This window comes from Artemia sp. Qi Xiang Cuo, chromosome 18 (assembly GCF_049724085.1).
Source record: "Artemia sp. Qi Xiang Cuo chromosome 18, ASM4972408v1, whole genome shotgun sequence".
Taxonomy (NCBI): domain Eukaryota; kingdom Metazoa; phylum Arthropoda; class Branchiopoda; order Anostraca; family Artemiidae; genus Artemia; species Artemia sp. Qi Xiang Cuo.
Window position 1 is genome coordinate 29,640,912 of NC_142811.1, and position 16,546 is coordinate 29,657,457.

The 16,546-nt window shown below is 38.2% G+C and overlaps 1 protein-coding gene across 2 annotated transcripts in view; it reads left to right on the plus strand.

Annotated features, from left to right (window-relative positions):
- Positions 1-16,546, plus strand: part of LOC148941400 (glycoprotein-N-acetylgalactosamine 3-beta-galactosyltransferase 1-like) — an 880,586-nt gene that overhangs the window by 108,129 nt on the left and 755,911 nt on the right. The gene's annotated exons all lie outside the window — the stretch shown is intronic.

The following is a 16,546-nucleotide window of genomic DNA, read 5'->3' on the forward strand; positions in this document are numbered from 1 at the left end:
ATAGTGAGAGAGACAAAAACACATACAAATACGTAGATTCAGACATAAAAACCGAGAAAGACATGCATTAGAATACGCAAACATCCACCCAGACACACAGGCAAAAAGAGCGAGAGAGACAAAAAAAACTTACAAATACGTAGATTCACACACACAAACCAAGAAAGACATGCATTGGAATAAGCAAACATCCGCCAGGACACAGAGGCAAAAAGAGTGAGAGAGACAAAACACATACAAATACCTAGATTCAGACACACAAACCGGGAAAGACATGGATTGGAATAAGCAAACACCCGCCCAGACACACAGACAAAAAGACTGAGAGAGACAAAAACACATACAAATACGTAGATTCTGTCATACAAACCAAAAAAAACATGCATTGGAATAAGCTAACAACCGCCCAGACACACGGGCTAAAAGAGTGAGAGACAAAAACACATACAAATACGTAGATTCCGACACACAAACCGAGAAACACATGCATTGGAATAAGCAAACACCCGCCCAGACGCACACACAACAAGAGTGAGAGATACAAAAACACATACAAATACGTAGATTCAGACAAACAAACCAAGAAAGACATGCATTTGAATAAGCAAACACCCGCCCAGACAAACAAGCAAAAAGAGTGAGAGACACAAAACACATACAAATACCTAGATTCACTCACACAAACCGAGAAAGACGTGCATTGGAATAAGCAAACACCCGCCCAGACACACAGGCAGAAACAGTGAGAGAGACAAAAACACATACAAATACGTAGATTCAGTCATACAAACCGAGAAAGACATGCATTGGAATAAACAAACACCCACTCAACCAGACACACAGGAAAAAAGAGTGAGAGAGACAAAAACACATACAAATATGTAGATTCAGACATAAAAACCGAGAAAGACATGCATTGGAATACGCAAACATCCACCAAGACAAACAGGCAAAAAGAGCGAGAGAGACAAAAAACACATAAAAATACGTAGATTCACACACACAAACTGAGAAAGACATGCATAGGAATAAGCAAACACCCGCTCAACCAGACAGGCAAAAAAATAGTGAGAGAGACAAAAACACATACAAAAACGTAGATTTAGACATACAAACCGAGAAACATATGCGTTGGAATAAGAAAACACCCGCCCAGAGACACAGACAAAAAGAGTGAGAGCGACAAAAACACATACAAATACGTAGATTCAGTCAACCAAACTGAGAAAGACAAGCATTGGAATAAGCAAACACTCGACCAGACACACAGGCAAAAAGAGTGAGAGAGACAAAAACACATACAAATATGTAGATTCAGACATAAAAACCGAGAAAGACATGCATTACAATACGCAAACATCCACCCAGACACACAGGCAAAAAGAGTGAGAGAGAGAGAGAAAACACATAAAAATACGTAGATTCAGACACACAAACCGAGAAAGACATGCATTGGAATAATCAAACACCCGCCCAGACAAACAGGCAAAAAATAGTGAGAGAGACAAAAACACATACAAATACGTAGATTAAGACACACAAACCGAGAAAGACATGCATTGGAATAAGCAAACACCCGCCCAGACAAACATGCAAAATAAGTGAGAGAGACAAAAACACATAAAAATATGTAGATTCAGACGCAAAAACCGAAAAAGACATGCATTGGAATAAGCAAACACCTGCCCAGACACACAGGCAAAAATAGTGAGAGAGAAAAAAACACATACAAATACGTAGATTCAGACTGACAAACCGAGAAAGACATGCATTGGAATAAGCAAACACCCGCCCAGACAAACAGGCAAAAAACAGTGAGAGAGACAAAACACATACAAATACAAAGATTAAGACACACAAACCGAGAAAAACATGCATTGGAATAAGCAAACACCCACCCAGACATACAGGCAAAAAGAGTGAGAGAGACTAAAACAGATACAAATACGTAGATTCTGTCATACAAACCGAGAAAGCCATGCATTGGAATAAGCAAACACCCGCTCAACCAGACACACAGGCAAAAAGAGTGAGAGAGACAAAAACACATACAAATATGTAGATTCAGACATAAAAACCGAGAAAGACATGCATTGGAATACGCAAACATCCACCAAGACAAACAGGCAAAAAGATCGAGAGAGACAAAAAACACATACAAATACGTAGATTCACACACACAAACTGAGAAAGACATGCATTGGAATAAGCAAACACCCGCTCAACCAGACACACAGGCAAAAAGAGTGAGAGAGACAAAAACACATACAAATATGTAGATTCAGACATAAAAACCGAGAAAGACATGCATTACAATACGCAAACATCCACCCAGACACACAGGCAAAAAGAGTGAGAGAGAGAGAAAACACATACAAATACGTAGATTCAGACACACAAACCGAGAAAGACATGCATTGGAATAAGCAAACACCCGCCCAGACAAACAGGCAAAAAATAGAGATAGAGACAAAAACACATACAAATACGTAGATTAAGACACACAAACCGAGAAAGACATGCATTGGAATAAGCAAACACCCGCCCAGACAAACAGGCAAAAATAGTGAGAGAGACAAAAACACATATAAATACGTAGATTCAGACGCAAAAACCGAAAAAGACATGCATTGGAATAAGCAAACACCTGCACAGACACACAAGCAAAAAGAGTGAGAGAGACAAAAATACATACAAATACCCAGATTCAGACACACAAACCGAGAAAGACATGTATTGGAATAAGCAAACACCCCTCCAAACACACAGTCAAAAAGAGTGAGTGAGACAAAAAACACATACAAATACGTAGATTCACATACAAAAACCGAGAAAGACATGCATTGCAATAAGCAAACACCCACCCAGACACACAAGCAAAAACAGAGAGAGAGACAAAACACATACAAATACCTAGATTCAGACACACAAACCGAGAAAGACATGCATTGGAATAAGCAACCACCCGCCCAGAAACACAGGCAAAAAGAGTGAGAGAGACAAAAACACACACAAATATGTAGATTCAGCCATACAAACCGAGAAAGACATGCATTGGAATACGCAAACATCCACCCGGACACATAGGCAAAAAGAGTGAGAGAGACAAAAAACACATACAAATACGTAGATTCAGTCATACAAACCCAGAAAGACATGCATTGGAATAAGCAAACACCCGCTCAGACAGACAGGCAAAAAGAGCGAGAGAGACAAAAAACACATACAAATAAGTAGATTCACACACACAAACCGAGAAAGACATGCATTGGAATAAGCAAACATCCACCCAGACACACAAGCAAAAAGAGTGAGAGATACAAAACACATACAAATGCGTAGATTCAGACACACAAACCGAGAAAGAACTGCATTGGAATAAGCAAACACCCGCCCAGACACACAGGCAAAAAGAGTGAGAGAGACAAAAACACACACAAATATGTAGATTCAGACATAAAAACCGAGAAAGACATGCATATGAATACGCAAACATCCACCCCGACAAATAGGCGAAAAGAGTGAGAGAGACAAAAAACACATACAAATGCGTAGATTCACACATACAAACCAAGAAAGACATGCATGTGAATAAGCAAACACCCGACCAGAAACACAAGCAAAAAGAATGAGAGAGACAAAAACACATACAAATATGCAGATTCAGACACACAAACCGAGAATGACATGCAATGAAATAAGCAAACACCAGCCCTGACACACAGGCAAAAAGAGTGAGAGAGACAAAAAACACAAACAAATACGTAGATTCAGACGCAAAAACCAAAAAATACATGCATTGGAATAAGTAAACACCTGCCCAGACACACAGGCAAAAAGGGTGAGAGAGATAAAAACGCATACAAATACGTAGATTCAGACACACAAAACGAGAGGGACATGCATTGGAATAAGCAAACACCCGCTCAGACACTCAGGCAAAAAGGGTGAGAGGGACAAAAACCACATACAAATACGGAGATTCAGACTCACAACACCCGCCCACTCACACGAGATAAATGAATGAGAGACAAAAACACATACAAATACGTAGATTCAGTCACACAAACTAAGAGAAACAAGCATTGGAAGAAGCAAACACCCGACCAAACACACAGGCAAAAAGAGTGAGAGAGACAAAAACACATACAAATATGTAGATTCAGACACACAAACCAAGAAAGACATGCATTGGAATACGCAAATATCCGCCCAGACACAGAGGCAAAAAGAGTGAGAGCAACAAAACACATACGAATACGTAGATTCAGACACACAAACCGAGAAAGACAAGCAATGAAATAAGCAAACACCCGCCCACACAAACAGGCAAAGAGAGTGAGCGAGACAAAAACACATACAACTACGTAGATTCAGACGGAAAAACTGAAAAAGACATGCATTAGAATAAGCAAACACCTGCCCAGACACACAGGCAAAAAGGGTGAGAGAGATAAAACACATACAAATACGTAGATTCAGACACACAAAACGAAAAAGACATGCATTGGAATAAGCCAACACCCGCTGAGACACTCAGGCAAAAAGAGTGAGAGTGACAAAAAACACATAAAAATACGTAGATTCAGACTCACAAACTGAGAAAGACAGGCATTGAAATAAGCAAATACCCAACCAGACACACAGGCAAAAAGAGTGAGAGAGACTAAAACACATGCAAACACGTAGATTCAGACACAAAAACCGAGAAAGACATAAATTGGAATTAGCAAACACCGCCCCCCCCCCGACACACAGGCAAAAAGAGTGAAAGAGACATAAACACATACAAATACGTAGATTATGACACACAAACCGAGAAAGACATGCATTGGAATAAGCAAACACCCGCCCAGACACACAGGCAAAAACAGTAAGAGAAGAAACAAATTCTTTCTTGGATTCGCCTCCTGGATACACAATACAGACATTTCATTCAAGAAATTATGAAAAAAATTGTAAGTAAGTAACATATTCTTTCTTAAATTTACCTCTTGGATACACAATACGGAAATTCCATTCAAGAAATTATGAAAAAATTGTAAGTAAGTACAAAACTCTTTATTGATTTCACCTCTTTGATACAAAATACTGATATTTAATTCAAGAAATTATGAAAAAAATTGTAAAAAAAAACTTTTTATTGTTTTCACCTCTTGGATACACAATACGGAAATTTCATTCAAGAAATTATTAAAAATTGTAAGTAAGTAACAAATTCTTTCTTGGATTCGCCCCAGTGGCCTAGTGAGAGAGACAAGCAAAAAGCTAAGTTTATTATTTTTACTAAAGTAAGTGCTACCATCTATTTCAATTAAGTTATAGATGGCGCCACAACTGATTTTTCCTTCACCTGGGCTCCTGCAGCAGACCTACGATACCACCCTTTTTTCAAATAACTGCATTCAAGTTAGGTTCATTTAGGCTCATTTAGCGTGGTGCGCCACGGTGAAAAACCAGTTGTGCTGCCATCTATACCTTAATTGAAACAGATGGTAGCACTTACTTTAGTAAAAAAAAATGAACTTAGCTTTTTGCTTGTTTCTCTCACTAGGCCCCTGGGGTGAGTTCCAGAAAGTGTTTGCTTATTTCAATGCATGTCTTTCTCGGGTTGTGTGTCTGAATCTACGTATTTGTATGTGTTTTTTGTCACTCTCACTCTTTTTGCCTGAGAGTCTGAGCGGGTGTTTGCTTATTCCAATGCATGTGTTTTCGGTTTGTGTGTCTGAATCTACGCATTTCTATGTGTTTTTGTCTCTCTCACTATTTTTTGCCTTTCTGTGTGAGCGGGTGTTTGCTTATTCCAATGTATGTGTTTCTCGGTTTGTGTGTCTGAATCTACGTATTTGTATGTGTTTTTGTGCCTCTCACTCTTTTTGCCTGTAAGTCTGGACGGGTGTTTGCTCATTCCAATGCATGTCTTTCTCGGTTTGTGTGTTTGAATCTACGGATTTGTATGTGTTTTTGTCTCTCTCACTCTTTTTGCTTGCGTCTCTGGGCAGGTGTTTGCTTATTCCAATGCATGTCTTTTTTGGTTTTTGCGTCTGAATCTACGTATTTGAATGTGTTTGTGTCTCTCCCACTCTTTTTGCCTGTGTGTCTTGGCGGGTGTTTGCTTATTTCATTACATGTTTTTCTCGGTTTGTGTGTCTGAATTTACGTATTTGTATGTGTTTTTGTCTCTCTCAATCTTTTCGCCTGTGTGTCTGGGTCGGTGTTTGCTCATTCCAATGCATGTCTTTTTCGGTTTGTGTGTTTGAATCAACGGATTTGTATGTGTTTTTGTCTCTCTCACTCTTTTTGCTTGTGTGTCTGGGCAGGTGTCTGCTTATTCCAATGCATGTCTTCTTCGGTTTTTGCGTCGGAATCTACGTTTGTATGTGTTTTTCTCTCTCTCACTCTTTTTGCCTGTGTTTCTGGGTGGGTGTTTGCGTATTTCATTTCATGTCGTTTTCGATTTGCATGTCTGAATCTACGTATTTATATGTGTTTTCGTCTATCTCACTCTTTTTGCATGTGTGTCTGGGCGGGTGTTTGCTTATTCCAATGCTTGTTTTTCTCAGTTTGTGTGACTGAATCTTCGTATTTATATGTGTTTTTGTCTCTCTCACTCATTAGGTCTTTGTGTCTTGGCGGATGTTTGTTTATTCCAATGCATGTCTTTCTCAGTTTGTGTCTGAATCTACTTATTTGTATGTGTTTTTGTCTCTCACTCTTTTAGCCCGTATTTCTGGGTGGGTGTTTTGTTATTCCAATGCATGTCTTTCTCGTTTTGTATGACTGAATCTACGTGTTTTTATGTGTTCTTGTCTCTCTCATTCTTTTTGTCTGTGTGTGTCTGGGCGGGTGTTTACCTATTCCAATGCATGTCTTTCTTGGTTCGTGTGTCTGAATCTATGTATTTGTATGTGTTTTGTCTCTCTCACTCTTTTTGCCTTTGTGTATGGGTGGATGTTTGCTTATTCCAATGCATGTCTTTCTCGGTTTTTGTTTGTGACTGATTTTTCTTGGCACACCACGCTAAGTAAACTTAAATGAACCTAACGCGAATGCAGTTACTTCAAAAAAAGGGGGTATTGTAGATTGGGTGCAGTTGCCCGGGTGAAGGAAAAATCAGTTGTGCTGCCATCTATACCTTAATTGGAATAGATGGTAGCAATTACTTTTGTAAAAAAAATGAACTTACTTACATTTTTTTTCATAGTTTCTTGAATGAAATTTCCGTATTGTGTATTCAAGAGGTGAATTCGAAAAGTTTTGTGTATCCAAGAGTTGAATCCATGAAAGAGTTTGTTACCTACTTAGAATTTTTTCATAATTTCTTCAATGAGATGTATGTATTGTGTATCGAAGAGGTGAATTTAAGAAAGAGTTTGTTACTTACTTACATTTTTTTCAAAATTTTTTTAATGAAATATCTGTAATGTGTATCCAAGAGGTGAATTCAGGAAGGAGTTTGTTAATTAATTACAATTTTTTTATTTCATGAATGAAATTTCTGTATTTTGTATCCATGAGGAGAAATCAAGAAAGAGTTTGTTACTTACTTACAATTTTGTCATAATTTCTTGAATGAGATGTCTTTATTGTGTATCGTGGAGGCGAATCCATGAAAGAATTTGTTACTTACTTACAAGTTTTTTCATATTTTCTTGAATGAAATGTTTGTGTTGTGTATCCAAGAGGCGTATTCAAGAAAGAATTTGGTACTTACTTACAAATTTTAATAATTTTTTTAATGAAATTTCCGTATTTTGTATCCAAGAGGTGAAAACAATAAAGAGTTTATTTACAATTTTTTTTTATAGTTTCTTGAATAAAATATCTGTATTGTCCATCCAAAAGGTGAAATAAATAAAGAGTTTGTTACTTACTTACAATTTTTTTTTAATTTCTTGAATGAAATTTCCGTATTGTGTATCCAAAAGTTGAATTTAAGAAAGAATTTGTTACTTACTTACAATTTTTTTCATAATTTCTTGAATTAAATGTCTGTATTGTGTATCCAGGAGGCAAATTCAAGAAAGAATTTGTTACTTCTCTCACTCTTTGTGTCTGGGCGGGTGTTTGCTTATTCCAATGCATGTCTTTCTCGGTTTATGTGTCTCAATCTACGTATTTGTATGTGTTTTTGTCTCTTTCACTCTTTTTGCCTGTGTGTCTGGGGGGGGGGGGGTGTTTGCTTATTCCAATGTATGTCTTTCTCGGTTTGTGTGTCTGAATCTACGTATTTGTATGTGTTTTTGTCTCTCTCACTCTTTTTGCATGTGTGTCTGGGCGGATGTTTGCTTATTTCAATGCATGTCTTTCTCGGTTTGTGTGTCCAAATCCGTATTTATATGTGTTTTTTGTCACTCTCACTCTTTTTGCCTGAGTGTCTGAGCGGGTGTTGGCTTATTCCAATGCATGTCTATCTCGGTTTGTATGTCTGAATCTACGTATTCGTAAGTGTTTTTATCTCTCTCAACCTTTTTGCCTGTGTGTCTGGGCGGGTGTTTGCTTATTCCAATGCATGTCTTTCTCAGTTTGTGTTTGCGAATCTACGCATTGTATGTGCTTTAGTCTCTCTCACTCTTTTTGCCTTTCTGTCTGAACGGGAGTTTGCTTATTCCAATAAATGTCTTTTTCGGTTTGTGTGTTTGAATCTACGGATTTGTATATGTTTTTGTCTCTCTCACTCTTTTTGCCTGTGTTTCTGGGCGAGTGTTTGCTTATTCCAATGCATGTCTTTCTCGGTTTGTGTGTTTGAATCTACGGATTTGTATGTGTTTTTGTCTCTCTCACTCCTTTTGCTTGTGTGTCTGGGCAGGTGTTTGCTTATTCGAATGCATGCCTTTTTCGGTTTTTGCGTCTGAATCTACGTATTTGTATGTGTTTTTGTCTCTCTCACTCTTTTTGCCTGTGTGTCTAGGCGGATGTTTGCTTATTCCAATGCATGTATTATCAGTTTGTGTGTCCGAATCTATATATTTGTATGTGTTTTTTGTCTCTCTCACTCTTTTTGCCTGTGTGTCTGGGCGGGTGTTTGCTTATTCCAATGCATGTCTTTCTCAGTTTGTGTTTGCGAATCTACGCATTTGTATGTGCTTTAGTCTCTCTCACTCTTTTTGCCTTTCTGTCTGAACGGGTGTTTGCTTATTCCAATGCATGTCTTTCTCGGTTTGTGTGTTTGAATCTACGGATTTGTATGTGTTTTTGTCTCTCTCACTCTTTTTGCCTGTGTGTCTGGGCGAGTGTTTGCTTATTCCAATGCATGTCTTTCTCGGTTTGTGTGTTTGAATCTACGGATTTGTATGTGTTTTTGTCTCTCTCACTCTTTTTGCTTGTGTGTCTGGGCAGGTGTTTGCTTATTTCAATGCATGTCTTTTTCGGTTTTTGCGTCTGAATCTACGTATTTGTATGTGTTTTTGTCTCTCTCACTCTTTTTGCCTGTGTGTCTGGGCGGATGTTTGCGTATTCTAATGCATGTTTTATCAGTTTGTGTGTCCGAATCTATATATTTGTATGTGTTTTTTGTCTCTCTCACTCTTTTTGGTTGTGTGTCTGAGCGGGTGTTTGCTTATTCCAATGCATGTCTTTCTCAGTTTGTGTGACTGATTCTACGTATTTGTATATGTTTTTGTCTCTCTCACTCTTTCTGTCTGTGTGTCTTGGCGGGTGTTTGCTTATTCCAATGCATGTCTTTCTCGGTTTGTGTTTCTGAATCTACGTATTTGTATGTATTTTTGCCTCTCAATCTTTTAGCCCGTGTGTCCGGGCGGGTGTTTGCTTATTCCAATGCATGTCTTTTTCGGTTTGTATGACTGAATCTACGTATTTTTATGTGGTTTTGTCTCTCTCAGTCTTTTTGTATGTGCATCTGGGGGGGGGGGTGTTTGCTTAGTCCAATGCATGTGTTTCTCGGTTTTTGTGTTTGAATCTAGGTATTCATATGTTTTTTGTATCTCTCACCCTTTCTGCCTGTGTGTCCGGGCGGATGTTCACTTATTCCAATGCATGTCTTTCTCGGCTTGTGTGTGTGAATCTACGTATTTGTATGTGTTTTTTGTCTATCGCACTCTTTTTTCCTGTGTGTCTGAGCGGGTGTTTGCTTATTCCAATGCTTGTCTTTCTCAGTTTGTTTGACCGAATCTACGTTTTTGTTTGTGTTTTTGTCTCTCTCACTCTTTTTGTCTGTGTGTCTGGGCGGGTGTTTGCTTATTCCAATGCATGTCTTTCTCGGTTTGTGTTTCTGAATCTACGTATTTGTATGTGTTTTTGCCTCTCAATCTTTTAGCCCGCGTGTGTGGGCGGGTGTTTGCTTATTCCAATGCATGTCTTTCTCGGTTTGTATGACTGAATCTACGTATTTGTATGTGTTTTTGTCTCTCTCAGTCTTTTTGTCTGTGTGTCTGGGGGGGGGGGGTGTTTGCTTATTCCAATGCATGTGTTTCTCGGTTTGTGTGTCTGGATCTAGGTATTTATATGTTTTTTGTCTCTCTCACTCTTTATGCCTGTGTGTCTGGGCGGAAGTTTACTTATTCCAATGCATGTCCTCCTCGGTTTTTGTGTGTGAATCTACGTATTTGTATGTGTTTTTTGTCTCTTTCACTCTTTTTTCCTGTGTGTCTGTTTGGATGTTTGCTTATTCCAATGCATGTCTTTCTCGTTTGTGTGTCTGAATCTAAGTATTTGCATGTGTTTTTGTCTCTCTTACTCTTTTCGTCTGTGTGTCTGGGCTGGTGTTTGCTTATTCCAATGCATTTCTTCCTCGATTTATTTGTCTTATTCTACGTATTTGTATGTGTTTTTGTCTCTCTCACTCTTTTTGCTTGTGTGTCTGGGCGGGTATTTGCTTATTTCAATGCATGTTTTTTTTGGTTTTTGCGTCTGAATCTACGTATGTGTAAGTTTTTTTATCTATCTCACTCTTTTAGCCTGCTTGTCTGTGTTGATGTGTTCTTCTTCCAATGAAAGTCTGTCTCGGTTTGTTTGTCTGAGTCTACGTATTTTTATTTATTTTTGTATCTCTCAATATTTTTTGCATGTGTGTATGAGCGGGTGTATGCTTATTACTATACATGTCATTATCGGTGTTTAGGTCTGATTCTTCGTATCTGTATGTGTTTGAATCTCTCTCTCTCTTTTTGACTGTGTGTCTGGGCGGGTTCTTTCTTATTCCAATGCATGTCTTTCTCGGTTTTTGTGTCTGAATTTACGTATTTTTTTGTGATTTTGTCTTTCTCACTATTTTTGCCTTTCTGTCTGGGCGGTTGCTTGTTTATTCCAATGCATGTCTTTTTTGGTTTGTGCGTCTGAATCTACGTATTTCTATGAGTTTTTATCTCTCTCACTCTGTGTTCCTGTGTGTCTGGGCAGGTGTTCACTTATTCCAATTAAATGTAAATTTTCTATGTTTTAAGTATTTTTCATCTCATTCTAGGAGACGTAAAAAAAAGTTGAAAAAAATACCATGTTAAAAAATAAAAAAAAATCCAAATAAAAAAAAATAAAAAAATAAAATAAATAAAAAAAGTGGAATAATTTCAGTGCATAAAAAAATTCAGTAAAAAAAATTTGAATAATTTCGAAGTCCAAAAAAAAATTAGTCCAATAAAAAAAACTTGCTACTACAAACAATATTTTTCTAATAGTAAAAGTCACGACTAACATTTCCATATAATTCTCATTTTGTAGTTGGAAAAATTAAATGTGATTTCTTAGATGTAAAAAAAAGTTGAAAAAATATATTATGTTAAAAAAAAATGCATTTGGCATCTACATCTTTATTAGTTTCAACTTTTAATGCTCCCTAACGTCCAAAACTAGATTATGCAAGAGTGTCCCAAGGCGATATCCTTGACATGTGCCTTGGAAAGGTGCCAAGGAACGTAAAGTAAGCAAATAGCATGTTGAGGAACGTAAAGTAAGCAAAATGGACCCTCAATAGAGAATGACCTAGATAAGGTTCGTTCAACTCAAGGGTGTCCTAGGGGATGACCTAGATAAAGTTCATTCAACTTGATACGCCTCAGTTGTTCCTATGGCTGGACACAAAATGGAACATAGATAGAAAATGACCTGGATAAGGTTCGTTCAACTCAAGGATGCCCTAGGGGATGACCTAGATAAAGTTCATTCAACTTGATACGCTTCAGTGGTTCCTATGCCCGTACGCGAAATTGAACCTAAATAGAAAATGACCTAGATAATGGTTATTCAATCTCAAGAGTGCCCTAGGGGATGACCCAGATAAAGTTTATTCAACTTGATACACTTCAGTGGTTCCTATACACCCCCGCAAAATGGAATCTCAATAGAGAATGACCTAGATAAGGTTCGTTCAACTCAATGGTGCCCAAGAGAATGACCTAGATAAAGTTCATTCAACTTGATACGCTTCAGTGGTGATATAAACCTAGATAAAGTTCGTTCAAGCTACTTACTCGATACTCACTGTCTTTGAAGGGTATATAGGTCCATGCAAATCCATACTATATTGTAAGGGGATACTAACTCTCTCTGAAAAGGTGAAGAGTGCCCTAGGGATGACCTAGATAAAGTTCATTCAACTTGGTACACTTAAGGGGTTCCTATGCCTGTCAGCCAATCCATACGAAATTGGGAAGGGATACTCACTCTCTTTAAAAGGTGTAGAGGGCCCTAGGGGATGACCTAGATAAAGTTCATTCAACTTGATACGCTTCAGTGGTTCCTATATATCTCGTAGAATCCATATGACATTGGGAGGGGATACTCACTCTCTTTAAAAGGTGTAGAGGGCCCTAGAGGGTGACCTAAATAAACTTCATTCAACTTGATACGCTTCAGTGGTTCCTAGTGCCTCTATCCAAGTATAATAGAGAATGACCTAGATAAAGTTCGTTCAAATTCAAGAGTCCCCTAGGGGATGACCTTGATAAAGTTCATTCAACCTTTCAAAGTTCAAAAAAGAGTGAAAGAGACAAAAACACATACAAATATGTAGATTCAGACATAAAAACCGAGAAAGACATGCATTGGAATACGCAAACATCCACCAAGACAAACAGGCAAAAAGAGCGAGAGAGACAAAAAACACATACAAATACGTAGATTCACAAACACAAACCGAGAAAGACATGCATACGAATAAGCAAACACCCGCTTAACCAAACAGGCAAAAAAATAGTGAGAGAGACAAAAACACATACATATATGTAGATTTAGACATACAAACCGAGAAAGATATGAGTTGGAATAAGAAAACACCCTCCCAGAGACACAGACAAAAAGAGTGAGAGAGACAAAAACACAAACAAATACGTAGATTCCGTCACACAAACTGAAAAAGACAAGCATTGGAATAAGCAAACACTCGACCAGACACACAGGCAAAAAGAGTGAGAGAGACAAAAACACATGCAAATATGTAGATTCAGACATAAAAACCGAGAAAGACATGCATTGGAATACGCAAACATCCACCAAGACAAACAGGCAAAAAGAGCGAGAGAGACAAAAAACACATACAAATACGTAGATTCACAAACACAAACCGAGAAAGACATGCATACGAATAAGCAAACACCCACTTAACCAAACAGGCAAAAAAAAAGTGAGAGAGACAAAAACACATACATATATGTAGATTTAGACATACAAACCGAGAAAGATATGAGTTGGAATAAGAAAAAACCCTCCCAGAGACACAGACAAAAAGAGTGAGAGAGACAAAAACACATACAAATACGTAGATTCAGTCACACAAACTAAGAAAGACAAGCATTGGAATAAGCAAACACTCGACCAGACACACAGGCAAAAAGAGTGAGAGAGACAAAAACACATGCAAATATGTACATTCAGACATAAAAACCGAGAAAGACATGCATTAGAATACGCAAACATCCACCCAGAAACACAGGCAAAAAGAGCGAGAGAGACAAAAAACACTTACAAATACGTAGATTCACACACACAAGCCGAGAAAGACATGCATTGGAATAAGCAAACATCCGCCCAGACACACAGGCAAAAAGAGTGAGTGAGACAAAACACATACAAATACCTAGATTCAGACACACAAACCGGGAAAGACATGTATTGGAATAAGCAAACACCCCCCCAGACACAGACAAAAATACTGAGAGAGACAAAAACACATACAAATACGTAGATTCAGTCACGCAAACTGAGAAAGACAAGCATTGGAATAAGCAAACACACGACCAGACACACAGGCAAAAAGAGTGAGAGAGACAAAAACACATACAAATATGTAGATTCAGACATAAAAACCGAGAAAGACATGCATTAGAATACGCAAACATCCACCAAGACACACAGGCAAAAAGAGCGAGAGAGACAAAAAACGCATACAAATAAGTAGATTCACACACACAAACCGAGAAAGACATGCATAGGAATAAGCAAACACCCTCTCAACCAGACAGGCAAAAAAATAGTGAGAGAGACAAAAACACATACAAAAACGTAGATTTAGACATACAAACCGAGAAAGATATGCGTTGGAATAAGAAAACACCCGCCCAGAGACACAGACAAAAAGAGTGAGAGAGACAAAAACACATACAAATACGTAGATTCAGTCACACAAACTGAGAAAGACAAGCATTGGAATAAGCAAACACTCGACCAGACAAACAGGCAAAAAGAGTGAGAGAGACAAAAACACATACAAATATGTAGATTCAGACATAAAAACCGAGAAAGACATGCATTACAATACGCAAACATCCACCCAGACACACAGTCAAAAAGAGTGAGAGACAAAAACACATACAAATACGTAGATTCAGACACAGAAACCGAGAAAGACATGCATTGGAATCAGCTAACACCCGACCAGACACACAGGCAAAAAGAGTGAGAGACAAAAACACATACAAATACGTAGTTTCAGACACACAAACCGAGAAAGACATGCATTGGAATAAGCAAACACCCGCCCAGACAAACAGGCAAAAAATAGTGAGAGAGACAAAAACACATACAAATACGTAGATTAAGACACACAAACCGAGAAAGACATGCATTGGAATAAGCAAACACCTGCCCAGACACACAAGCAAAAAGAGTGAGAGAGACAAAATACATACAAATACCCAGATTCAGACACACAAACCGAGAAAGACATGTATTGGAATAAGCAAACACCCCTCCAAACACACAGTCAAAAAGAGTGAGTGAGACAAAAAACACATACAAATACCTAGATTAACATACACACACGGAGAAAGATACGCAATTTCAATAAGCAAAATTCCGCCAAGACACCAAGGTAAATAGGGTGATAGCGACAAAAACAAAAACAAATACGTAGACTAAGACAAACAAAACTAGAAATAAATGCAATCGAATACGCAAAAATCCGCCCAAACAACCAGACAAAAAGAATTAGAACGACAAAAAAACATACAAATACATAGATTCAGACATACAAACCGAGAAAGACATGCATTGGAATACGCAAACATCCACCCGGACACATAGGCAAAAAGAGTGAGAGAGACAAAAAACACATACAAATACGTAGATTCAGTCATACAAACCCAGAAAGACATGCATTGGAATAAGCAAACACCCGCTCAGACAGACAGGCAAAAAGAGTGAGAGAGACAAAAAACACATACAAATAAGTAGATTCAGACACACAAACCGAGAAAGACATGCATTGGAATAAGCAAACACCCGCCCAGAAACACAGGCAAAAAGAGTGAGAGAGACAAAAATACACACAAATATGTAGATTCAGACATAAAAACCGAGAAGGACATGCATATGAATACGCAAACATCCACCCGGACACATAGGCAAAAAGAGTGAGAGAGACAAAAAACACATACAAATGCGTAGATTCACACATAAAAACCGAGAAAGACATGCATGTGAATAAGCAAACACCCGACCAGACACACAAGCAAAAAGAAAGAGAGAGACAAAAACACATACAAATATGCAGATTCAGACACAAAAACCGAGAAAGACATGCATTGAAATAAGGAAACACCAGCCCTGACACACAGGCAAAAAGAGTGAGAGAGACAAAAAACACATACAAATACGTAGATTCAGAAGCAAAAACCGAAAAAGACATGCATTGGAATAAGTAAACACCTGCCCAGACACACAGGCAAAAAGGGTGAGAGAGAGAAAAACGCATACAAATACGTAGATTCAGACACACAAAACGAGAGGGACATGCATTGGAATAAGCAAACACCCGCTCAAACACTCAGGCAAAAAGGGTGAGAGGGACAAAATCCACATACAAATACGTAGATTCAGACTCACAACACCCGCCCACTCACACGGGATAAATGAATGAGAGACAAAAACACATACAAATACGTAGATTCAGTCACACAAACTAAGAGAAACAAGCATTGGAAGAAGCAAACACCCGACCAAACACACAGGCAAAAAGAGTGAGAGAGACAAAAACACATACAAATATGTAGATTCAGACACACAAACCAAGAAAGACATGCATTGGAATACGCAAATATCCGCCCAGACACAGAGGCAAAAAGAGTGAGAGCAACAAAAACACATACGAATACGT